This window comes from Nicotiana sylvestris, chromosome 1, assembly GCF_000393655.2.
Source record: "Nicotiana sylvestris chromosome 1, ASM39365v2, whole genome shotgun sequence".
Lineage (NCBI taxonomy): Eukaryota > Viridiplantae > Streptophyta > Magnoliopsida > Solanales > Solanaceae > Nicotiana > Nicotiana sylvestris.
Genome location: NC_091057.1, coordinates 54,729,622 through 54,744,301, shown reverse-complemented (window position 1 = coordinate 54,744,301; position 14,680 = coordinate 54,729,622).

Below are 14,680 nucleotides of genomic sequence, written 5' to 3'. Positions count from 1 at the left end.
CAGTATCGACATATGATTTGAATTGTACTGGATAAACAAAATGGTGCTCGGGAAGCCATTTGATCAGTTCAATGTAGAGAATCAGCTAATTGCACACCACTTAACATACACATTATCAGGGCAAATAGAAAGACTCATTCAAACAAACAGAAGTTCAGGCAAAATGGATAAACAGAAGTTGGTAAAATTAAAACAAATATGAACAAACTTTTTTAGAACAAATCACACGGACTAAAAACAAACAAAGGAAAAGAAGGCAGACTTACCTTAAAACTTGAAAAGTTTAACAGTTTGAACTCGGATTTGGACAAACTTTTCTTAAGGCTGAATGGACTTTAATCGAAGTGTTTCTCAGATGAGAAACACTTTGATTGAAGTCCATTAGACCTTAATCTCTTCGGTTGAACCGGTATGAACCAGTGATGAAGGACACGAAACCTTCAGACTTAGATCTGGGATTCAGGCTTCCCTGATCAGATTCGGACCAAACCAAGTATGGTTTGGTCACGAGGGGGGTCTGGGGAGTATCTGGTGTGAGGCTGGGGTTGAACCGTGTGGATTGAGTTTTGACTCGAATCTTCAAACGAAGATTCGAGGACCTAGGGGATGATTCGAACTACATGGTTAGCAGATCCATGTTCAGGATGGCAAGGGGTTTCTAGGGTGTTAAGGGGGAGGTCACCGGCGTTCAGGCCGCCGGGTTTCTGGTGAAGGCGTGCAGGGGCGGCTAGGGTTTGAAGGGGATGGGTTTGGGTGAAGACGACGCAGCTGGGGTATTGGATAGGGGGGGTAGGGTAGTGTTATGCACTTATATAGTTAGTGGGCAAGTGGATCCTGGCCGTTGGATGAGACGAGATGAAGGGCCAGGATCCTTCGGCTAACAGGGAACGACGTCGTTCCAAGGGTGAAGGGTTAGGGTCGGTCCGGGTGAGACGGGTCGGGTTTATTGGTGGGTTATGGGGATTGATCTTGGACCGTTGGATCGGCTTGGTTTAAACGGTTGTGATGGGTTGGCATCGAAACGACGTAGTTTTGGTGTTAAGCTACGTCGTTTCATGGCCTGGGGGGTGGGCTGTTTGGACTGGTGGCTTGGGCTGTCCGTTTGGGCTGAGTTTGTTGGGCCAATTTTAACAAATTGGCCCAAGTCCGGAAAGGGCCTTTTCTTTTTTTTTTTTTTTATTTTTATTTCTTTTCTTATTTATTTTAAAACAAAACTAAGCCAAAAAATCAAATTAAAATTAAATACACACTCAAATACAATTATTTGCACACATACTAAAATATTTCAAAACCGGTAAAGTCAAACCAAACAAAATCACGGACGAAAAATGCCTATTCACGATTTTCTATTTAACGACCGAATTACGGTTTGAATTACGCAGGACACATATATATTTTTTGAATTTTATTTTAATAAAGTAAATAAATAAGAATGGGCCAAAATCACAAATAAATCCACAAGGTGCCGCACAGAAATCCGAAATTGTACAGCGGGGCCAATTATATATTTTTTTATTTCTTTTTGGAGCGATTGTCGTGTGAAGCAAAAATCACGTGCTCACAGCTGCCCCTCTTTGTTCGGAAACACAAAGAAACATCCCAATGGCCAAGGCCATCAACGAAAATATCAGTTCGACCTCGCTCAAACTAAGAAGGGATCCTACTTCGACGACATTTCGAAGCAACATCCCAATGGAAAAGGCCATCGGCAAAAATATTAGTTCGACATCATTCGAACTACGACGGGATCCTACTTCGACGACAGTTCGAAGCAACATCCCAATGGCCAAGGCCATCGACAAAAATATCAGTCCGGCCTCGTTCAAACTATGACAGGATCCTACTTCGACGAAAGTTCGAAGCAACATCCCAATGGCCAAGGCCATCGAAGAAAATATCAGTTCGACCTCGTTCGAACTATGACGGGATCCTACTTCAACAATAGATCAAAACAACATCCCAATGGCCTAGGCCATCAACGAAAATATAAGTTCGACCTCGTTCGAACTAAGACGGGATCCTACTTCGACGACATTTCGAAGCAACATCCCAATGGCAAAGGCCATCAACAAAAATATTAGTTCGACATCATTCGAACTACGACGGGATCCTACTTCGACGACAGTTCGAAGCAACATCCCAATGGCCAAGGCCAAGGATAAAAATATCAGTCCGACCTCGTTCGAACTACGACGGGATCCTACTTCGAGGACTGTTCGAAGCAACATCCCAATGGACAACGCCATCGATGAAAATATCAGTTCAACCTCGTTCGAACTATGACGGGATCCTACTTCGACGACAGTTCAAAGCAATATCCCAATGGCCAAGGCCATCGACGAAAATATCAGTTCGACCTCATTTGAACTACGATGGGATCCTACTTTGATGACAGTTTGAAGCAACATCCCAATGGCCAAGGCCATCATGGAAAATATCAGTTCGACCTCGTTCGAACTACGATGGGATCCTACTTCGACGACAGTTCGAAGCAACATCCCAATGGCCAAGGCCATCGACGAAAATATCAGTTAGATCTCGTTCGAACTACGATGGTATCCTACTTCAACGATAGATCAAAGCAACATCCCAATTGCGAAGGCCACCAATGAAAAAATCAGTTCAACCTCGTTCGAACTAAGACGAGATCCTACTTCGACGACATTTCGACGCAACATCCCAATGGCAAAGGCCATCGACAAAAATATTAGTTCGACATCATTCAAACTATGACGGGATCCTACTTCGACGACAGTTCGAAGCAACATCCCAATGGCCAAGGCCATCGACAAAAAGATCAGTCCGGCCTCGTTCGAACTACGACGGGATCCTACTTCGAAGACAGTTCGAAGAAACATCCCAATGGCCAATGCCATCAACGAAAATATCAGTTCGACCTCGTTCGAACTATGACGGGATCCTACTTCGAGGACATTTCGAAGCAGCATCCCAATGGCAAAGGCCATCAAAAAAAATATTAGTTCGACATAATTCGAACTACGATGGAATCCTACTTCGATGACAGTTCGATACAACATCCCAATGGCCAAGGCCATCGACAAAAATATCAGTCCGACCTCGTTCGAACTACGACGGGATCCTACTTCGACGATAGTTTTAAGAAACATCCCAATGGCCCAGACCATCGACGAATATATCAGTTCAATCTTGTTCGAACTACGATGGGATCCTATTTCAACGATAGATCAAAGAAATATCCCAATGGCCAAGGCCATCAACGAAAATATAAGTTTGACCTCGTTCGAACTAAGACGGGATCCTACTTCGGTGACATTTCGACGCAACATCCCAATGGAAAAGTCCATCGACAAAAGTATTAGTTCGACATCATTTAAACTACGACGGGATCCTACTTCGACGACAGTTCAAAGCAACATCCCAATGGCCAAGGCCATCGACAAAAATATCAGTCCGGCCTCGTTCGAACTACGACAGGATCCTACATCGATGACAGTTCGAAGCAACATCCCAATGGCCAATGCCATCGATGAAAATATCAGTCCAACCTCGTTCGAACTATGACGGGATCCTACTTCAACGATAGATCAAAGCAACATCCCAATGTCCAAGGCCATCAACGAAAATATAAGTTCGACCCCGTTCGAACTAAGACGGGATCCTACTTCGACGACATTTCAAAGCAACATCCCAATGACAAAGGCCATAAAAAAAATAGTAGTTCGACATCATTTGAACTACGATGGGATCTTACTTCGACGACAGTTCGAAGAAACATCCTAATGTCCAAGGTCATCGACAAAAATATCAGTCCGACCTTGTTCGAACTACGACGGGATCATACTTCGACGACAGTTCAAAGATATATCCCAATGGCCAAGGCCATCGATGAAAATATCAGTTCAATCTCGTTCGAACTACGATTAGATCCTATTTAAACGATAGATCACAGAAACATCCCAATGGCCAAGGCCATCAACGAAAATATCAGTTCGACCTCGTTCAAACTAAGACGGGATCCTACTTCGACGACATTTCGAAGCAACATCCCAATGGAAAAGGCCATCGACAAAAATATTAGTTCGATATCATTCTAACTACGACGGGATCCTACTTCGACGACAGTTTGAAGCAACATCCTAATGGCCAAGGCCATCGACAAAAATATTAGTTCGACATCATTCAAACTACGACGGGACCCTACTTCGACGATAGTTCGAAGCAACATCCCAATGGGCAACGCCATCGACGAAAATATCAGTTCGACCTCGTTCGAACTATGACGAGAGCCTATTTCGGCGACAGTTCGAAACATCATCCCAATGGCCAATGCCATGGACAAAAATATCAGTTCGACCTCATTTGAACTACGACGGGATCCTACTTTGATGACAGTTTGAAGCATCATCCCAATGGCCAAGGCCATCGACGAAAATATCTGTTTGACCTCGTTCGAACTACGACGGGATCCTACTTCGATGACAGTTCGAAGCAACATCCCAATGGCTAACGCCATCAATGAATATATCAGTTCGATCTCGTTCGAACTACGATGGGATCCTACTTCAACGATAGATCAAAGCAACATCTCAATGGCCAAGGCCATCGACGAAAATATCAGTTCGACCTCGTTCAAACTACTACGGGATCCTACTTCGATGACATTTCGAAGCAACATCCCAATGGCAAAGTCCATGGACAAAAATATCAGTTCGACCTTGTTCGAACTACGACGGGATCCTACTTTGACGACAGTTCGAACCAACATCCCAATGGACAAGGCCGTCGACTAAAATATCAGTTTGACCTCGTTTGAACTACGACGGGATCCTACTTCGACGAGAGTTCAAAGCAACATCCCAGTGGCCAAGGCCATCGATGAAAATATCAGTTCCGCCTTGTTCGAATTACGACGGGATCCTACTTTGACGATAGTTCAAAGAAACATCCCAATGGCTTAGGCCATCGACGAAAATATCAGTTCGACCTCGTTCAACCTACGACGGGATCCTACTTCGACAACAGTTTGAAGCAGCATCCTAATGGCCAAAGACATAGACGAAATTATTAGTTCGACCTCGTCCGAACGACGACGGGATCCTACTTCGACGACAGTTCGAAGCAACATCCCAATGGCCAAGGCCATCGATGAAAATATCAGTTCAACCTTGTTCGAACTACGACGGGATCCTACTTCGACGACAGTTTGAAGCAACATTCCAATGGCCAAGGCCATCGATGAAAATATCAGTTCGACTTCCTTCAAACTATGATGGGATCCTACTTCGACAATAGTTCAAAGCAACATCCCAATGGCCAAGGCCATTGATAAAATTATCAGTTCGACCTCGTTCGAATTACGACGGGATTCTACTTCAACGACAGTTCGAAGCAACATCCCAATGGCCAAGGCCATCGATGAAAATATCAGTTCGACCTCGTTCGAACTATGACGGGACCCTACTTCGACGACATTTCGAAGCAGCATCCCAATGGCCAAGGCCGTCGACAAATATATCAGTTTGACCTTGTTCGAACTACGATGGGATCTTACTTTGACAACAGTTCGATGCAACATCCCAATGGCCAAGGCCATCGACAAAAATATTAGTTAGATCTCGTTCGAACTACCACGGGATCCTACTTCGATGACAGTTCGAAGCAACATCCCAATTGCCAAGGCCATCGACGAAAATATCAGTTCGACCTCGTTCGAACTACGACAGGATCCCACTTTGACGATTGTTTGAAAATAGCATCCCAGAGGCTAAAGCCATCGCCAAAAGAAAAAGGAATCGACCTCACCCAAAGGCTTAATCGGCTTAAAAGTTTGAGGGGTATCCCGAATGCCATAGATATTGCAAAGATCATCACCAAACTGACAAAACAAATTTTACATTGCATCAAAATGTTACACTAATCTTTACAATGGGCTCAAGCACGTCGCTTACAAAAGTCCCAAACAAAAAGTAAGTACAAACAAAAGGTCACACATCATCCCCGGTTGGGTATGCATCTTCGTACCAATAGTTAGAAGCAAGACGATTTGCATCATCGGAGTTGATGTCATCCCCGTCAGGAGTAAGAGGGTCGTACCCACACGCCTCCCGAGCTGCACGAGCTTCAGTATGCATGACCTAAAGCTCTGCTTCAGTTGCCCTCCCCTCAGCATGAAAAGCCTTGTACACGTCAAGTCGGACCTTAGCATGGACCCACAACTCATATAAGCGACGGGGCATAGCTGGATCGGCCGAGGTGCGAGAAGTAAAAGGTTGAGAGCGACAACTTGCATCCTATGCCCTCCACGAGGATACTTGTCCATTCAACACAGATAACTCCGTCTCCAACTCCTTAACATGCCCTTCAAGCCCCGCGACCTTAAGCTTAGAGGCCTCCTTCTCCTCGGTCAGCTCCGACCTACAAACACGAAGGGTATTCTCCAAGGCCGTCATGCTAGAAATAGCTGTCGCCAGCTTATCAGCACCGACGTTCAGTTCACCCTTAAGCCCCTCATTCTCCACCACCTTCGTATTCAATTCTGAGGTCAAACTGGCCACCTTCACTTGTAAGTCGGCATTCTCGGCCATCACCCCCTGCTTAACTCTAGCTCATCCTCATTCACCTTAAGGGAGGCCTCAAGTTCACTATTACGGGCGACAACTTTCATGAGCTCCTCATCTCTCTCCCTCAGCTCTTCGACCTTGCGGGCTAGTTGGTCCTCCCTCTATTTGAGTCCTTCGCGGAACAGCTGAAAGTCAGGGTCTTGATTATAAATATCAGCCATTGCACGATGCTTAGCACGATATTGTTGATACTTGGAAGACATCATCTCGTAGATGGTCTTCCTCTTCCTTTCCCGACGCTTGCGCTCGATCTCCATGATAAGGGTCTGGCACAAAAAATGAGAGAAGTTAAAAACAAAAATACAGGTCGACAATCACAACGCAAGCCCAACAACGAAAAGGAAAAGAAAGGCACCTACCCGTAAGGCCATACCGGCGACGCTTTAGGAAAACTCCATGTCACTCACCACCCTAAGCACCTCGATTTCCGAGGCAACACATAGAGGGGCTAAAATAGATGCCACCTGATCACAGTTCAACAACAAATTGTAGTCCCCCGGGATGACTATGTGACGATCAGATCCTTCCGCCCTGACCTCCATATGACTATGGCAACCTACGAACTCGCGAACGTCCTCCGGGTCGACATCTGAACCAGAGCCTTCGCCCTCGATATGACGGCCCCCAACGTTGTCGATGTTCCACCCTCAGCGGAGCGCACGAAGTTGGCCCCTGGATAAACTCCTTCCGTTTGAGGAGATCTCCCCGCTAAAATGGCGTCGTCCATAAATGGAGATCTCCTCTGCTTCTATTAGTGTCCACGGACACATCCTTCCCAAGCTCCATTCTCCTTCTCTTTCTCAACAACGACTCATCCCCGTTAGAGGATTCTTCCAAAAGGTGTAGGGTCGGTATTGAAGAAGCCTCCTCCCTCACGACCATGATCCGAGAGGGACCCTCTACTTGAATCGGTTGAGGATGACCCTCCCGAACAGACTTATTCAAAGTAAACTACATCCCTGCAGCAGCAACGGCCTATTGGAATGCAGGGACTGGCACCCTCCGCCTAGATGCTCCTCGACCTGTCGTCACAAAGAGTCGTATCAATAGACAACGATATATAACCAACAAAGTGGTAAAGAGAAAACATTTACCGGATGGAACTCTAGGGCCATAACGCTTTATGAAGGCGGGCCAATCTCGGGTTTCCGCTACATGGGGCAACAGACGGGCTACCCAATCCCTTATGCCAGCAATAGGGTGGGGCGAATGTCCCATAGCTGCAAACGAGAAGAGAACAAACCTTATAATGAATATAGAAAAAGAAAGAATAAAATGAGTAGCAACACTTACGAGTTTCGTTCCACCGCTCCGGGAACCTGGCGGAGTCAGAAACGATGTGTTTAGTTTTGACAAAGAAATACTTATGCCAAAACTTGCGACTTGCTTGGTCGTCAGTCCCAACCACCAGCCCTTTTGTGCCTCGGTGCCTCAGATGCACCATAGTACCCCTATGGAAGCTGGGCAAGAACAGGTGCAAAAGGTGGTAGATAGAAACATCGCATTCCGCCAACTCCGCATACTTGGTCAACAACAGAAGTATCTTGAGTGTATATGGTGAAAGTTGTGCCGAGCAAACTTGGTAGAACCTACAGAACTCTTCTGCTAAAGGGAGGAGGGGAAAAGAGTAACCGATCACGAAAGGGTACTCGTAGAAAGCGCAGTACCCAGGTCTGTGGACCTCTATGAAATCTTTCCCTGCTGGAACCATGTCAACATGAGCGGGAATGTCGTACTCTGCACGAAGAGTGTCTATGTGAATTTTCTCCATCTCAAAGAATACAGGGGTAGGAGTAGAAGGGGTATCTTTGAGGAAGTGACTTTGAGACATGGGGTGTCTCGGCAGTAACTCCTCCACCGTAGGAAGACTGTCACCTTCTTCTACCGCCATACCCTCACCACCTGAAGGGGGCGCCATGGACAACGGAGCGGCCTCAGAAACCCCTTCACGAGATTGATGTGATCTTGGCATGATTTCGTTAAAAAAGGTAGTAACACAGCAAAAAAAAAGGAAGAAGAAGAGGTTGAAGATGAAGAGTGTGAGACGAAGATGCAGAAGGGTGTTAAGACAAACTCGGAGAAACAAGGAGGGATAACCAGAAATGAAATGGCCAAGAATTTTGAAAAAACAAACCGTCCACCTATTTATAGGATTGGGTGGCGCCACAATCGAAGCGGAAGGCCACAGAGTTGCACCAAAATCGAAGTGACAAGCCATCAGTCCCCCACCTCAAAAACACGCGTAATGATGACGTACGTGAAGATGATATCATTTCCCGGAAAAATGCATTACTTGGTGTCTTGCTAAGCACGCTGACCGCCTATCGTTGGCCAGGCCGTAACTCTTTGTAGGGTCAATTTCTCCGTAAGAACGCATGGTGTCCGCTTATCGAGGACGCACCAAGTTGCAACCCCGACAAGTAGGGGGACTAACTGTATGGGTCCAATTTGGACAAACAAGACCGTTGATGAGCACGACGAACGACGAGATCCACACAGCTCGACATCTTGCAGAAGGCGACCTTAAGGCGAACAAGAGATGGTACGACCCTTGCAGTAGTGCAGGCCCATTAGGGGACATCGAGAATATTCTCTCGAATATTTCCTATAACTTGTCTTTTAGGGCTTAGCAAGGTTGGGTTCCTTATATATAGAGAGCATGAAACAACTTTGTAGAGAGACTTTTTTAGCTAATCCATAATACTCATTGTAAACTTGCTTACATAGACAATTGAGAAGATTATTGTTAAAGGCCTTTTTTGGTCTAAACGAGATAAGAAACCCTTATAATTATTCGCTTTATCTATCTTTCATTCTAGAGATTATTATACTTAGCTAAGATTTATCCCTTCAACTTTTTTGATTGATTTGTTCAAAAAGGTTTCGATATCATTTGAGTCAAGCAATACCTATAAGTTAAATAGCAGTTCCACTCAAGTGAAATAATATCAGCACAAAGTAATTTAATATAGAGCATTCTATAAGACTCTCGATTATTAAGAATTTCTTATAAAAGAGAATAAAAATAACAAGAATTGGCATTATAGAAACTTTCTTCTAACTTCCTTATTTGGTATGTCATGAAATCATGAGATATACACCTTTTTTTGTTCAAAAATCATGAGATATATATGAATACAAGTTGAGTGTGAATATATTTTAATTCCTAACTGTCACGACCCGAATTTCCCACCCTCGGGTGTCGTGATGGCACCTACTCATGAAAGCTAGGCAAGCTGAGCGTTATAGATTCATTACCCTTTTTACTTAGCCTTTTTAACAGATCAATATAATAGGTGATCAATAGCGGAATCATTAAAATAACCAGAAATGCGGATGACGAAAACTTATTAGTTTAACCAAACACTGATACATAAATCCGAGATACAACTCTACCTAGAATTTGGTGTCACAATATCACAGATTGTCTAGGAATACTACAAATAAGGATTCGAAAGATAATTACAAGTTGTTTCAGAAATACATAGAAGAAATAGTATAGAAGGATTGAAGGAGACGCCAAGGCCTATGGACGCCTGCAGGACTACCTGGGGTCGCCTGAATGGACTGAAGACAGCACCCTCACTGCGGTCCAAAAGTTGCAACACCGGGATCTGCACACAGTTCAGAGTGTAGTATCAGCACAACCGACCCCATGTGCTGGTAAGTGCCTAGCCTAACCTCGGCGAAGTAGTGACGAGGCTAGGACCAGACTACTAAATAAACATGTGCAGTTAAATCATATATAGAGGAAAATAAAAGCAGAAATGTACAATTAAGGATAGGAGGGGGAAACATGCTGCGGGGAACATCAAGTAATAACAGAAGAACAGCAGATAAATATAAGGAACACCAAAGTTCAATTATCAACAAGAATCAGAAATAAAAGACAAGTGCACGACATCACCCTTCATGCTTTTACTCTCGTCCTCACCATAAAATCAATATAATTGACACGGCATCACCCTTCGTGCTTTTACCTCTCATAATCATGTCACAGAATGATCCTTCATGCATAATCACTTATATAAAGGCACAGAATTGTACATCATGCAGCACAGCATCACCTTTCGTGCATTAACACTCTCTCACAAATATCATACACGGCATCACCCTTCGTGCTTTAACATTCTTCCTTACCCAAACAACAATCACAAAGCAATAAGGGCAAGGGAATCAATAAAATCACAATAAAAATCCGGCAAGAGAACAATAGTACAACAATCATATCCCGGTAAGGGAAAACCATATCAAAAAAATAACACCCCGACAAGGGACATAACATTAAAACAACAACATCCTGGCAAGGTAGACAATATCATAACCCTCTTTTCTTTTTCATATTTACTTCACAACTCAATTCACGATTTGAGCCAATGCTCTATAATGTTCAATTGCCAATTATACTTCCACAATTCATTTTACAACTTGAGCCAACGCTCTTCAATGTTCAAATACTAATATTACTTCCACAAGCCTTGCTCAACAATAGAAATTATCACATAAAGCATGAACAATACAAACGGAGTCACATTAATCATAGTATAAGACTCACGGGCATGCTTGAGACCAACATATAGATACGCGTCACCATGCCTATACGTCGTACTAAAAAACTAACACATAGCAAATAGGACACAACTCCTAATCTCTCAAGCTAAGGTTAGACCAAACACTCACCTCAATGCCACGAACATAATCCAAGACTCAATTACCGCTTCACCTCTTGTTTCCACTACCAATTCGCTAGTATCTAGCAACAAGTTACTTAACTATATCAATAAATGCTAAATGAATCAATTCTAATGCATGAAAATAAGTTTTCCAATGATTTACCCCAAAAGCCAAAAATCGATCCTGGCCCACATGGTCAAAACCCGAGGGTCGAACCAAAACTCGATTACCCATTCACCCACGAACCGAAATATATAATTTATTTTGAAATCGGACCTCAAATTGAGGTCCAAATTTTTAAAATTTGTAAAACATAAGTTCTACCCAAAACACCCAACTTCCCTCATGAAAACCTTTGATTTTGAGTTGAAATCATGAAAAACGATGGATTAGATTGAAATGAGTTAGAAATGAATTACAAATGATTTGGATGAGTAGTTGTCTTTGAAAAATCACCCAAAGGTATTTAGGTTTTGAAAAGATTGTAAAAATAGTTGAAATCCCGTCTGAAATTTATTTTAGCAGGTCTCTGATGTCGCGATTGCGACCAGGGTTCACAATTGCGAACCCTTAAGAAACCTGCTTTCTTTGCATTTGCGATCAGGGGTTCGCAAAATGCGAACCCTGAGGATTCAAGTTCTCCTCGCATTTGCGAAGCTGCTGTCGCATTTGCAACATCGCAAATGCGATACATCGCATTTGCAACATCGCAAATGCGATTACGTCGCATTTGCGACCAAGGCAGCCCAGGCCATCTTCGCATTTGCGATACTAATTTCGTATTTGCGAGCCAGGCTTCGCGAGCAACACAACATCAATTTCTTAAGTCCAAATTTCACTCTGTGGCCTATCTAAAACTCACCCGAGCCCTCGGGGCTCCAAACCAAACATGCACGCAAGTCCAAAAATATCATGCGGACTTGCTCGTGCGATCAAATCATCAAAATAACATCAATAACTGTGAATTTAGTATCAAAATCAAAGAAAAATCTCATGAACTCTTAAGTTCAAATTTTAACAACCGAAGGTCCAATTCACGTCATTTCAAGTTCATTTCCTTCCAAATTTTACAAGGTCGACTTAAATCACATATAAAACTTGTACCAGGCTCCGGAACCAAAATACGGGCCCGATACCATCAAATTCAATTACATTCAATTTTTCCAAAAACTCTACAATTTCAGGTAAATAATTTTCTTCAAAAATTTATTTCTCGGGCTTGGGACCTCGGAATTCGATTCTGGGCATACGCCCAAGTCCCATATTTTCCTACGGACCCTCCGGGACCGTCAAATTACGGGTCCGGGTCGGTTTACCCAAAATGTTGACCAAAGTCAACCTAAATTCATTTTAAAAGCAAAATTCATCATTTTTCACAGATATTCACATAATGACTTTCCGGATACACGTCCGGACTGCGCAGACAAATCGAGGTGAGACAAAAAAGAGTTTTTAAGACCTCGAAACACAGAATTTATTTCTAAAATAAGTGATGACCATCACACTAACACCTTTAATATAAGGAATACACCTGATTTTAGTTAGACAATCTATAATTTCTTCCATAGTTTCGTTATAAGTCTCGGAAACGACAATAGATAATGTTAAAAGAGGTATGAGTTGTGAGTAAATAAATTACCTATTGTTTTCCTGGACAATCTTTCTCAATGTTTAGTTAAAGAGTGAAAAGTATATTCCAAAAATACATTCGTTGAAAATTGATAATAGTGTTAGCAAATTGAATAAATTTTTAATAATCTATTTTGAGTATCAGAGATCAGTAATAATGTCTAAGTGTCTGTTAAAGCAACAATATAAAAAATTTTGAGATAATTGAGAAGGAAAATGACTTCCACCCAAAAGTGAAGAAAGTCATTTTCTTTTAGTGAAAAATGATTTCCTTGGGGAATTATATTTTGTCAACAAAATACCAAAACATGACTTATTTTATGTAAAATATTTTTCTATCATGCCAAATACACCCTAATGGACCGAACACAAAATTCTATCTAATAGATAAAAATTTTGTTAGTGACAAGAGAAAAGCAGATATATTCCACAATTCTTTTGCATTGTCCTCCCAAACCAAACCATACTAATAGTAAAGGTAATTATTGGTTATCTGATAAGCGCAAAACACAATAACAAAATTAAGTTTGTGCTACGTCAAAGATAATATAGAAAAGTGTCAAACCTACAACTACAAGGACTAAAACAATTATCAATTAATTTCTACTTGGCTAAGTGAAAATATAAAATTCAAGTATGTTTTCTTAAAATTTTAAAATAAGAATTTAAAGTGATCTAAAACTCTAAACTAATAGTGAAGAGTTTTACGAAAGGAAGAAGACAAGAAACTTGTCTTAAGATGATTAATTAAAAGTTCGCTCCTTGAGTTAATAACTATTCTTGAGCATAAATACTGATTACTTCCCTAGAATATACTTGTTTATCCCTAAAAACAATTTAACTAAGACTTCTCTCGAATAACTATACTCTAACAATTCTAGAAATGCATTAATGTGATAATCCGATAGGTCATTTAGAGTTTTAGAACCTAATTCTGTATTTCAAAGCCTTTAATAGCTTCTTTAAGCCTCCTCAATTTGCGTGCGCAGTTCAGATATTTTTTTGAAAGGCTTTTAAGTTAAAAACTGATAAAAATATGAAATTTTGCTTCAAAAATCCCTTTGAGTTGACTTCGGTCAACGTTTAGAGCAAACAGACCAGATCCGTATTTTGACTGTCCTGGCTGATCCGTATCGTGATTTGGGACCTGTGCATATGTCCGGAATCAAATTCGGAAGTCTTTAACCCGAGTTATTAATTTTTATCGAAAATTGAAATTTAAATGTTTAATGATTTTTAAGAATTGATTGATGCTTCATTTTGTTGATACCAGGTTCGTATTTTGGTTTTGGAGCCCGGTACAACTCTATTACTATATTTATGACTTGTCTGTCAAATTTGGGGAGAAACAAAATTGGTTTGACGTAATTCGCACGTCCAGTTGTTAAAATAGAAGTTAAATTTTTTTTTTGGAAAATTTCATTTGATTTGGTGTCCGATTCATAGTTCTAGGTATTATTTTGATGTTTTGATCACGCGAGCAAGTTCGTATGAGGTTTTTGGACTTGTGTGCACAATTGGTTTAGAGCCCCGAGGGTTCGGGTGAATTTCGAATAGGCTACGGATATTTTGAAACTTAGAAAATCTGGTTTTTTGTGCTTCAGCTGATTTCTGGTGTTTCCTTCTTTGCGTTCGCAAAGGTACTCTCGCGAACGCGAAGAGTGAACTGGGTTGGGTGGGGGTTTCTTCTTCGTGAACGCTAAAGTTGGGTCACGAACGCGGAGCAATGGGGGCATTACCCTTCGCGAACGCGGCCAACCTCTCGCGAACGCGTA